At 41.0% G+C, this 12,664-nt stretch overlaps 1 protein-coding gene and 1 non-coding gene across 2 annotated transcripts in view; one reads left to right on the forward strand and one right to left on the reverse strand.

The window, feature by feature from the left end:
• Positions 1-270: 270 nt before the first annotated feature.
• LOC114048246 lies at positions 271-339 on the reverse strand. The gene has a single exon (XR_003569726.1). It is a non-coding gene; the product is annotated as a small nucleolar RNA SNORD123 (small nucleolar RNA).
• A 7,635-nt stretch (positions 340-7,974) lies between these two features.
• Positions 7,975-12,664, forward strand: part of SEMA5A (semaphorin 5A) — a 651,274-nt gene continuing 646,584 nt past the window's right edge. Inside the window, exon 1 of the mRNA XM_027868972.1 lies at positions 7,975-8,034. The gene's annotated coding sequence lies outside the window, so the exon portion shown is untranslated. The remainder of the gene's footprint in view (positions 8,035-12,664) is intronic.

Here is a 12,664-nt window from a genome sequence, read left to right on the forward strand (position 1 = left end):
ATAATTTTAACCTAATCTTCTGCCTTCTTTTTAAATATCACAGATATTAAAATTTTCCTTTCATGTCAATCATGATCCAAGGTAGGAGCTTGCTCTCTGTGTGATGATCTTCACTCTAACCCCATCTTAGCTTCTCTTCTCTGAGATGTCAGTTTAGGAAAACCACTGAAATGAAAGCAAAAAGGAAGGCATAGAGAAAAGAAAAGAAATGGTTAATTATTTCACAGACTAGATTAATAAATGTTATTCTCCATAAAAATAAAAAACCAAGGTGAATCAGGAAATGGATGGCCTTTTCCAGTCACATGAATCAGTTCCCCAGAATTCATCATTTTCACCAAGTATATAATATTTTACCCTTAAACATTTTGATTATTATTGTCATTGCTCATTTGGGGAGCACCTCAAATTTTACTTTTTAAAGAGATGAAATTACTATTCTCACCCTGAAATAGTATGGTATAAAAGGGAAAGGAGTCTGAGTACCTAGGTTGGGGTCTAGAGCCACTACTTGCCAATTGTGTGATCTTGGACAAAACACTTAACCCATCTATCCTCAGTTTCCTCATCTTAAAAATGTGAAGTTTGGATGAGACGACCTCTAAGTCCCCCACATCTCTAAAGGCACCTCTCTATTTTGAAATATAATGTTTCCTCTCAATAGAGTAGTATTTTCAGAAAGAAAATTAAATCTAATGCAGAAAAGGACTAACTCTTTGCAATTCACTCTTTTCCTAATTTGCTCCCATCAAAGGATGGATCTGTGTTAATACATACGTATATATGTATGTGTGCACACACACAAACATGCTTATTGTTTTTGAAAATGCAGAGTTAAATGTTGATGTCAATTATCAGAGTGAGCCACTGATGATTCCTACTTCACAGCTTACTCCCTGGTATTAAACCATGTGCTTAGGTAGACCATTACTTCTTCAGCAGACCATGAACACACCCTTTAATTCACCAAATACTTTCTTATAGCAAGTGACTTGGGCCCTGGGGAGAAGGCAGCCCTACTACAGAACAATGAACCTACAAGAATAACTTTTTTTTTAAGTAAGAAATTTCTGACTTTTGCAAGTTGAGAAGAAAACTTTTCAGTCTCCAATCACCTTTGTAGCTGCTTGACCCATAACAGTTCTCCACACACACATCTCCTGGGATACTGAATCAGGCAGATCATTAAAGTATTCCAGGCTGATATCTACACACTAGGAACAGATATGTAATACTTTTAGTTTTATGGTGTGACAAGAGTGAATACTTGTTCTAGCAGCTTCTGACTGTGGGGCATGTGAGCAAACCTGAAGGGAATTATGGGAATGGATTCATTGACTTTCCAGTGGAGTGCCAAATACAGAAACATAAGACCTAGGACTTGAACTTCTGATTTTAAGACTAATGCTCTTTCCATTATAGCATTTAGGTGCCAAGTCAAGTCAAGAAGTACCATTTAGCTTGTCTGATTGTAATTTGTTCTTATTGTTCAGTCATTTCATTCATGTCTGAATCTTCATGACCCTGTTTGAGGTTTTCTTGGCAAAGATACTAGAGCGGTCTGCCGTTTCCTTCTCCAACTCATTTTACAGTTGAGGAAACTGAAGTAAATGGGGTGAAGTGACTTGCCCAGGGTCACATGGCTAGTATGTACCTGAGGCCACATTTGAACTCAGGTCTTCCTGACTCCAGGTCTGGTACTTTTCCCATTTTATCGCCTAGCTGCCCCAAAATTGTAATAATTGTATAATTGTAATATAGAGTTTCAATGAGTAGAACCCTAGAAGTAACCAGTTTGACTGGAATCAACCCAATTCAATGAACACTAACTATCTACTATATAGCAGCTACTGTGCTAGGCTCTGGAGATAAAAAGGAAAAAACAATCAGTTCCTTCCCTCAAGAAGCTTACATTTTATTGGGGGGGGCATTCACAAAATGTAAACAGATAAGTATAAACACTATAATTTGAGGAGGGAGGGAGCATGGATGATTGTAGGTATCAGGAAAGGTCTCCCACAAAAGGTGGCAAATAAGCTGAGACTTAAAGGAAGATAGGGATTCTAAGTGGGAAAAGTGAGGAAGGTATATATTTTAGGTATGGAGGATACTCTGGGTAAAGGTATAGGGGTGGGAGATTGACTGCTAAGTTTGGCTAATTGCAAGTAGGCCAGGTGGGCTGGATGATAAAGTGTGTGAAGAGGAGTATTGTGATTTCCAGAGCAGAGGAAGGCAGAATGAAGCCAGGGCATCACGGGTTTAAATGCCCAGTGGAGAAATTTATATTTTACTTTAGAAGTAATAGCAGGCTACTGAAGTTTCTTGAGCAAGTGAATAATTTGGTCAGATTTGTGCTTCTGAAAGCTTATTTTGAATATTTGTTATGTGGAAGAAGAGAGGCAAAGTGGTACAGTGGCTAGAAAGCTATCTCAGGGACAGGAAGACCTGGGTTTAAGTCTTGCTTCTGACACATGGTGGCTTTGTGATTCAGGGTAAATCATGTCACCAGTCAGTGACCCAGGAAACTCTCTAATAAAATAAATTTCAGATAAGGATCTGACATAATTAGTAGAGAGTTTCTTTATCCAGAATTTCTCTGTACCAAAGAAATCACTGGTCTAGTTCCCATTGCTAATGTAATGTTAAAAGAATACAGTAAATAGGGATGAACCTATTACTTTAAGGATGTTTAGGGAAATAATATGTTATAGTGGGTAGAATTGGACTTGGAGTCAGGAACACCTGAATTCAAATCTAGGTGCTCTAGGTAACTTTCTGACTTTAAGCTGCAGAGAAAGGGTGGACCTTCATTGGTAGAGGGAATTTCCTCACCCAGGAGTTCTCTATATCAACGAAATCACAGGTCCATTCTCTATCCCCACATAAAGAATAATTTGGAGCAAGGAGAAACTAGAAGCTAGAAGTCCAATTAGGAGACTCACAATAATGTAGGCTAGAGTTAGGACCTGAGACAGAATAGAGTAAAGTATTAGAGATATATTGAAGAGGATCAGTTCCTCATGTCTCTCCTGCTTCTCTTCTGACCTTTCTGTTGCCCTCTACACTTATTTTTTCTACAAAGTTTTCCTTCTCTTGGGCCCTCTGAACCAGGGTAAGACAGTAAAAAGCAGGTTGATGCTCTGGAAACAGCATTAAGTGTGGAAGTAGAAAACCTGCCAGTTAGAAGCTATGCTGCTTTGGGGAAGTTACCTTAGTTCTCTGAGCCTCAGTTTCTACAAAACAGGAAAAAACATGCCATTTTACACAGCTCACAGGGTTATTGTGAGAATCAAATGAGATACAAGTATAGCCTAGATGAAGGAAGGGTGCCTGAAACCTTTTCAGTGTCTCTGGCCAAGTTAATTGTTCATCAGTGACTTTCGAAGACTAAGCGAGAAAGTGGTTAGAAGTGAGGAACTTGTAGTAAAGTAAAAGTGTATAAAAAAAAAGTATAGTAAAAGTAAAAACCCCTTCAAATGAAAGACACAGTCCCATAGCAGGGGAGTCACAGAGTATCTCACAATTCCTTCTGAAAATTAGAGATTGCTGAAAGGGTCTGATTAAGATGTTTAGAATTGTTTTCACAAAATTTTCCCACTATTTGTTGTTTCCAGGAGATAAAGAAAAATAATATCACTAATATAATTCTGTTCTTCCATTGGGAATCTGTTGGCCCACGGTGTAAGTCATAGATGTAGAGTTGTAAGGGACCTTGGAGGCCATCTAATGCAATCCCCTCATTTTCCAATAAAGAAAACTGAGGCTGTTACCCTGTTAACCCCAGGGGGAAGTTAACTCCCATTAACACTTCTGGACTTTGTGATTTTAAACTGGCAGTAATCCAAGTCTGGAATACACTCCCTCCTCATTTTAGCCTCTTAGAATTCCTAGTTTAAGTAAGTACTACCTTCCACATAAAGTCTTTTCTGATGCCTGAAGTTGCTAGCAGGGGTGGGGAACCTTAGCCACTGGGGCCACATGTGGCCTTCTAAGTCCTCGGGTGCAGCCTTTTGACTGAGTCCAAGCTTTATAGAACAAATTCTTCTTCTCTCCCTAGCTCCATTATCTTTTATATACTTTGTATCTACCTAAGAATATGTTATCTCCAGTAGGCATGATGTAAAGTCCTTGAGGGCCAGGGACTTTTACTTTTGTGTGTGTGTGTGTGTGTCCCTGGCACCTAACACAGTGACTGGCACTTAGAAGGCATGCAATAAATGGTTGATGATTGATAGATTGAACAAACTCAAATAAGTAGAGTCTCACGTGGGCTGAAACTCATAAACCTTGGATTTAAACTTGTTTTCAGGAAACTATTACTACTCTTCTAAAGGTGATTTCTCATTATCAAAGAATCCCTGACATAAAGCATTATGCACTCTAAAAATTGTAGTTTGAAGGTGGGGCTTGGTCACATTCCTGGTTGCTATGTATGTTTTCATCAAAAGTAAAAAGTGTGGTTTCCTTCTGACTACAGTATTAAAACCCTTATTACCCAATTTGCCTTCTTCCTCAGCTCATCCCTTTCCAGCACACACACAGACACAGACACAGACACACACACACACACAGACACAGACACACACACACACACTTCTTCCTCCAAGGAACAGCAGTAAAAGCTCTTATCAGAGCCATAACTAGGGTGGGGCAACTGGAGTTTAACCTGGCAGTGTAGGATCAACCAGGCTTAGTTCCTATTGAGCAAGCAATAGACACTTTCAGGGGCAGCTAGCTGGCTCAGTGGATAGAGCACCGGCCCTGAAGTCAGGAGGACCTGAATTCAAACCTGGCCTCAGATCAACACTTGACACTTACTAGCTGTGTGACTAACTGTATGACTGTGTGATTTAGCCCCAATTGCCTTAAAAAAAAAGACACTTTCTAGCTGTGTGACCCTGGGCAAGTCACTTAACTCTGTTGGCTTCATTTCCTCATCTGTGAAATGAGCTGGAGAAGGAAACAACAAACCACTCCAGTATCTTTTCCATGAAAACCCCAAATGGGGTCATGAAGAGTTGAACATGACTGAAACAATTCAACCATAACAATAATTAGTTAAAATAGGAAGTTAGCAAATGGGCTAGGGTGAGTGCCTCTCCCTTTGCCCCCTTTCTAGCCCAATGGGGCTCCTACATAAACAATTTATAGATTCCCGATCATAAGACCATACTTTGGAGCTGGGAACTTGGAGGTCATTCTCTCCATCTTCTCCAATTTTAAAAATGAGGAAACTGAGACCTAAAAAGGTTAAAAGATTTGCTCAATGTCACACAGAGCCAGAGTTTGAACTGAGAATCAAGTCTGTTCCAAAACCAGCATACTTCCCCTGCAGTGTGCTATCTTGCATGGCTCAGGGCACAAGGGTGGGGAACCTTCAGCCTTGAGGCCACATGTGGCCCTCTAGGTCCTCAAGTGTGGCTCTTTGACAGAATCCAAACTTCACAGAACATTTTGTTGAATTTGGATTCAGTCAAAGGGCAGCACTTGAGGATCTAGAGGGCCACATGTGGCTTTGAGGCAGAAGGTTTCCCTACCCCTAGTTCAGGGTACATAAGGGAGACATTTGTAAAATTCTGCCAACATCCTGTCACCACTAAACTGTCTGCAAGTTTTGTTGATGTCTCTCTATGACTATCCATATCCAAATGGAATGGGTTCCAGGCACACACTCAAGAGCTGCATAAATAAATATATTATGAATATAAATGAACTATACATATATATTTGTGATACACCATTATGTAGGTTTTTTTTTACAGTTCTGAAGTTATGAAAACCACCTGTGATCCTTCATTAGAAGGAGGAAGAAACTGTTAAAAAAGTTGAAAGGGTTCAAGAAAGCTACTGAAATGACAACATTGGTTTATAATGATACATTTTATACTGGAAGTTTGGTTGAGGTTATGTGACAAATTTAAATGTAGATAAATGGGCTATTTACCTTAAAAAGAAAAAGCCCTTATGTCAGAATATTTGTTAAACTACAAAGCGATTTTCACTGCAAAGATATTATCATCTTTCCAGTCAAAGTAAAAACCAAAAGAAAAAAGAAAAAAAACTGTCATTCCCCTAACCACATGCCCACACACAGTTACACCAGAAAAAGGATGGGACACAATTTCAAGAATTTCTTTTTTCTACACAGTTTTAACCTGAGTTATCTATTGTTTATGGTAGTTCAAAAAATACTCCCCCCACTCGAGGAAATCCTCAAAGAGTAAGAGAAATGGTTTCAAAAGTACTGGTTACTGATTTCTACCCTTTGGAGTTAGTTATATGTCCAGGACCTAGTTATTTGAGTTGCCTTGGTTTATTCTTATGAAATATGTTCATTTAATATGTTTATGTTCTTGATTTAACTGATTAAATTACAGTAAGAACTAGGAATGCGGTCGAGCATATATATACTATATATATATATATATATAGTATATATATGTATATTTATGTATAGGTTCAGGGGTTTACACTTCTACAAGTGGAGCCCTAACTCCAAGACTAGCTCAAGTTACCACCTATTAATACGTCTGTACCTTTCATCTCATAGAATGCATGAGATTTGAAAGTAGACAGAAAGAAGCAACAAACTGAAAATAGGACGGTACCAGGAGCACCCATATGTTCCAACTACAGTCTAACATGCCCTGATCCCTTACTAGTTCCCTCTTCCCCGCCGCCCCCTGCACAGTACTGTACCTGGAGTGGATGGATGTCTGCAGGTTTCGCTGCCTGTAGGGGCCCGAGTGCAACGTCTTAGTGCCTGGCCCTCACTTTCTCGGGACCTTTATAGAGAACTCCCCTAAAAATAGCCTGAGAGAGACACGTCGATAGAGAGGGGGAGGGAAGAAAGGGGAAAAGAAGGCGGGGTAGGGAAATGGGAGCGAAACAGTTTTTACGTGGCAGAGGAGGGGAAAAAAAGAAAAAAAAATCAGACTAACTCATATATGGGGGGAGGGCGAGAACGTAAGGAGACTTGAAACGTGTTTGCCTCTGGGCCAACTGGGGGAATGGTCGTGATCGGGGGCGGCGTCGGGTTGGCCAGGGCGGGTGGAGGGCAGTGATTTGGGAAGCCTCCCCGCGCAGAGTCCCTCCAGGAGGTGGGGTGTTTGTCTCTGGCCCATGTTCTCAGGTTTCACTCATTGAGAGAGGAGGAGGGACGATAAGGGGGAGGTAAAGGGGGCGGGGGAGGAGGAGGAGGAGGAGGCGGCGGCTGCGATGCCGAGTCGCCCCTGCGCAGCTCCAGCGGCAGGGGGTGGAGGCAGCGGCGGCCGGCGGCGGCGGGGGAAGGGGGCGGAGAGGTTTGGGTAGCTGCTCACAGCTGGACTCAGTGGAGAGAGCGAGGAGTCCCAGAGAGTCCTGGAGAGGGAGTCTGTGAGTGCGAGCGCGAGGGGGACCCCTCTCCGCGGCTCTTGCTCCCGGGGTCCGCTTCCCCTGGCGCGCACGCTAGCTCGCTCCGCTCGTACCGAGCTGCTGCCGCTGCGGCTGCGGCTACGGCTACCGCCGACTCCGGAGCTGACCGGCCGGCGAGCGAGCCGCGCGGGGCACGGGCTGCTGTGGCTGCGGCTGCGAGAGAAGGGGAGGAGGAGGACGCTCGCTTCGGGCTTGCTGCTGCTGCTGCTGCTGCTGCGGCTGCTCCGGAGTCATTTTCCCTCCGGCCTCTCCCAGGGACTCTGCTGTCTCCTCCGGGCTGTCCGGCGATTTGGAGATCCCCGGCTCTCTTCTACCTGCTGCTCGCCCACGGAACTGGATTTATCACCCAACTTTCCCATCTCACCCCGGCCAAGCCGGCACTTGGTGCGAGCTCCGTCCCCTCTACAGACTCGGCTCCTGGTCCCAAGACGCTGCCCCCCGCGCCCCCAGCCCCCCAGTGGGGGGGTTCGTGTTTTAGAGGGGCGGGTGGGGGGGAGGGAAGGGGACTTAGGCGGGGGTCTCTCTGTTTGACTTCCTTTTGTGGGGACCTGAGAGGACTGCGGAGCTTCTCCGGGTACCCAAGTCCTCGATGACCTGGGCAAGAAGCCGGCACAGCACCTGGTGAGAGCCCTTTCTTTCCTCCTCCTCCTCTTCTTGTCCTTGCTGCTGTTCCCCCGTTCCCGCAGTACCACTGCCCGGCTTGAGGGGTGGGGGGAGCAGGCTCAGTGATCGCTTGTGCTTAGTTCTTGAACTGGTCAGGAGGATTGATGGGCTCACGGCATCTGAACAGCATCAGGTTGTTGGGGATGGTCTGGGGAAGGGGACTGCAGCAGGATTCTGGTTATGCAGGTCATCATTGGAGCTTCTAGAGGTGCTGAGATTTCTTGGCTGCGGTGGACCTACAGTTCCGCTACTCAACTGGTTGTAACTTAGTTTACATCCTAGACTTTAGTATGCCTGTGCCATGTATGCAAAGGAGAGTGTGAGGTTGTATGTATGGCAGTGAATGCAGTGGGGAAAAAAGAGATCCTCTAAGAGAGGCGTTTGGGGGAACAGTGAGAATTAACACTGACTTTTTTGCAAGCCTCCCCTTAAAAGGAGCGTGGGCTAAAGAAGACAGGCAGAAGGGATAAGCAGAGGCTTTTAAACCCTCCGAGTCCCATGATTTCCTTACTCTCTTCTGGGAACAACTTTTCTTGGTCTGTTTGGAGGAGACTGCTGGAGAATGTGAAAAATGTGTTTGGCTGGGGGTCCTGGGATTGTAGAAAGACTTGAATTCTCCTAAAAGGAGATGCACAAGGAAGCAGCTCTAACTTATTCTGAGTGGAGGCAGAGGGAAAGTGTTGAGAGTTCACGCTACTACGGAATGATGATGATAATAATACACGTTTCTTATTAAAAACAATAAAGGGGTCTCGTGCCTGGGGTGGGGTAGGGGAGAAGCATTTTTTCTTCCTGGGATCACTGGGACTAGTTTTGCAGTATCCAGAGACCTCTCATCCACTGTATTCTACACCCCCACTCCCCCACACTCTCTCTGCTAACTCAGTTTCAAAAGGAATCTTGAATCTCTTATCTTCTGACAGAATTGGAGAACGACTTAGTTTAAAGAGGAAAGGGGAGTCTCTAAATGTGATTTTTAAGTCTTCTCCCTTCCAGAGACTAGTTCTCTAATTTGTTTTGTGTACTGGAATCCCAGGAGTCTGATAAGATTTGGCGGGAAAGCGTTATCCGATCCTTTCCAAGACTGCTAACCATTTGTTTTACCTGGATGCTGCTGATGGAGTTGGGAATTAAACTTTTCATTGATTGCTAGGCCTCAGGATTTCCGGCAGGGGGCGCTAAGAGCGAGCCCTCTGGCTTTAGAGAACTGCTGGAGGCGCATTTGGTAGAGACATCAATAAGCAAGCACTTTGAGGGTCACTGTCGGAAAGGGACAGAGGGCAAATCCTTCAACTGTTTCATATTAAGGAAAGACTTTCTTGTTGATCAGAGAAAGCTGTCGGAGCTTGCGTGTAGAAGCGAAAAGGATGGTGTCTTGAAAAATACTTACTTTTAGACTTTGGTTTGAGCTTGATGCATAAAGTCACAGACAATTCCTGTGTGGGTATAGCTTGTAAATGATGTGTTTGCTCAGGAATAAATTGAAATTTTATCGATAAAATGTTATAATTAAGGTTTTTAGGATGAATGCCCACCAGGGAGTTGAAGATTAATCAGCTGGTGTTTCTTGTGTTGTGTATGTATATTTAATGTTTACCCCCTTACAGATGACATTTAGAAATTGGGAATAGTTGTATTATTGGTTATGTTTGGTTACAGCAGTCCTGTTATTGATTGTTTTTAATGTAAGATTTTAAAATATGCAGTTGACATTAATATTAGGGTATTGATGGAATTTCTAAAGAATATAAGATTTGAAAAACATTTTTAATAGAAAAACATAGCCTTGGACATAGCATAATGTTTGGTTATCCTTAAAGAAGCTGTTTTGAGTGACCAGTATATCATTTCAATGAAGAGAAGATGTGAAAGCATGGGCACTGTTTTGGGCAATCACATGACTCTCATAGACAGACACATTTAACTAATCATTTTATTAAAATACAGCTGGCATGCTTCTTTAAATACACTGCTGCAAAAAGCTCAACACAAACTCTTTAAAATGTTGTACTCAGTTCAGTTATGATCAGACATATTCTTTTCTCCATCTTTGGTAATTTTCCCAAGGGTAGACAAGATTGCTCAAAGTCTCTAAAGATTTTTGAGGAATTTCTTGTCCATTTAAAAAAATTAAAGAAGTAATCAGATATCTTAACTACATCTGGTCAAAACCTAGTCTTTTAAAAATTTTTGTGATGGAACAGTAGCTCATTCTGAACAATTTTGTTATCAGACTCTACAAGTGTGTATGTCTGCATGTTGACTGTATGGATATACCTTTAAATGTGTTTATGTTTTAATTGTTTGCCTTAAGAAAACAAATGGAAGATGTGATGATAATTATCTTTTTATGACTTTTACTAAAGGGGACCCTCTCACTCATTTGCTTTAATGGTGAACAGCTGCAAGACCCCTGCTGAGAGAAAAGCTTTTACACTCTTGGGTGGTAAAGCTTTTCTTTGTCCAAAGAGGGGATTTTGAAATGTTGAGAAGTGCATTAGGATGAACTCTTGTTATAGTTCAGCTGCATTTTCCATTTGAGACTGTTTCTTCACATTGGCATATATTGACCTCTAGAGTCAAGTACCATAAGGTTTGAAGCCTCTTCCCAGTAGGTGTTTGTTAAGAGATGGTCAGGAGGCATAATGTCAAAGATGTGATGGAGCCATTGTCACAGGCTAATTTGCAGACTACTACAAGAGTGTCAGACAACTGCCTTTTGACAGAACATATTTATGCATAAGACAGTTCATTAATTTGGATTTATCTTTTTTTGTTCTTCATGTTTGTCTTATCAGGTCATTGGAATTAAGCCTTAGCTATTATTGGATACGCCCTGAAGTATAGAAAACAAAACTCTGTGACCCAAAAGTTAAAAGATGTAAAAAGATCACAATATAAAACAGTAGAAAGCAATCATCAACCACAGTTAAACTATTAAAAAACCTGCTAGAAGGAATTGCTTTGGATCACCAGCTTTAAAAAATATCAGCAATACATAAGGCATTACTAAATGAATTAGATTGAAATAATATCTCACAATCAAGACTGCAGTACTTTATAAATGATAATTTGCATATGGCCCTACTATATCTTACTTGAGCCCCCTAAAAATCTTGATTCTAAAATTACATTTTCATATTTTTATATTGGAAATTAAAAAAAGTTGCCATAGTTACTTATATACATCGGTAGAAGGCTTTTATAATTATAACACAGATGTGTCAAGGAAGTCCTTATTTTTAGTGCTAAATAACTATAGAATATAAATTAAGTTTCTATTCAACTGTTGAGTTAGACAAAACTTTCTAATTTGGGAATTGAACTTGTCTCTGCCTGTAAAGGAAATTATAAGAAAATAAATTCACTTACAAACTTGGCTAAACTTTATTTGCCATATTTAACAAATATTTTCCATAATCAAATATTTCCAGTAGCTTTCTTTACACCACAAACTTAGCAGTTATATTGATTCATTTGCTAATTTAAAAATTATTTTGTCTGTTGAACTGCAGAAATGACATGCAAAAGGTAGGTGGCAATCTGATATTTTTTATTCCTTCAAAATTGAAGTAATCATGTAGCCCAAATAAGCCAGGAGAGGAAGATCTCAAAGGGAAACAGTTTTTTTTTTAAGTCAGCCAAGCAAGCATTTATTCACAGTTTTCATTTTGCCAGACATGTACTATACACTGGGAAAGCAAAGAGACAAAAATAGTTCTTTTGCCCTCAAGAAGCTTATGTTCTATTAGGGAAATGTGAATAGTTAGTTATACACAAGCTATATCCGGGGCAATTGGAGAAGACACTTTGCTTGATACATTTCACTCATTAATTTTGTGTCATGAATTTGTCAAGTACTGATTAATTGTAGAAGCTACTCAGTATTTGACTAAGGGGAGACAATCTAAAATGAATTAGAATATCAACAGAAGAATCTGAAATCTCTTAAGATTTCTACCTAAGATTTCTTACCCAAGACTTTTTGGCTTGGAAGCTAAGCAAATTTTAAAATTCTGGAGTCAAGGGAAAGATGAAAACCTGTTGTTTTAAATTCAATACATAGATACTTTCACTGACAATCTTTGCCATTTGAAGGGCATCAGGCTAAATAATTTTAAACTTTTGCTCTTCAATAAATTAGGAAGCACAGAAATTTCAAATACAAGTTATGCCTCAAATGTAATATAGCATTTGAAATGAATGGCATTAAAACAGTGTAAACTGGAAATTCCCAAACCTGCTGCTTATAAAAATCAAAAACAAAACCTAAGCTATATTCAATACAATGTTAGTAGTCAGTCTTCAATAGTGAATTGGCCAGGTGGTTTTAGGTGGTACAGTGAGTAGTGTACCAGGCTTGGAGTCTAGACCTCAGTTCAGATCCTGCCTTAGATACTTACTAGCTGTCTTAGCATGGGCAAGTTACAATTTTTCTCAGCTTCAATTTCCTCATCTGTACAATGGGCATAATAATACCTACTCATAAGATTATTTGAGGGTCAAATGAGGTGTCATACATAAAGTGCTTTAAAATGCTGTGATGATGATGATGATGATGATGATGATGATGATGATGATGATGATG

Source organism: Vombatus ursinus, unplaced genomic scaffold (assembly GCF_900497805.2).
Source record: "Vombatus ursinus unplaced genomic scaffold, bare-nosed wombat genome assembly UNPS02014791.1, whole genome shotgun sequence".
NCBI lineage: Eukaryota > Metazoa > Chordata > Mammalia > Diprotodontia > Vombatidae > Vombatus > Vombatus ursinus.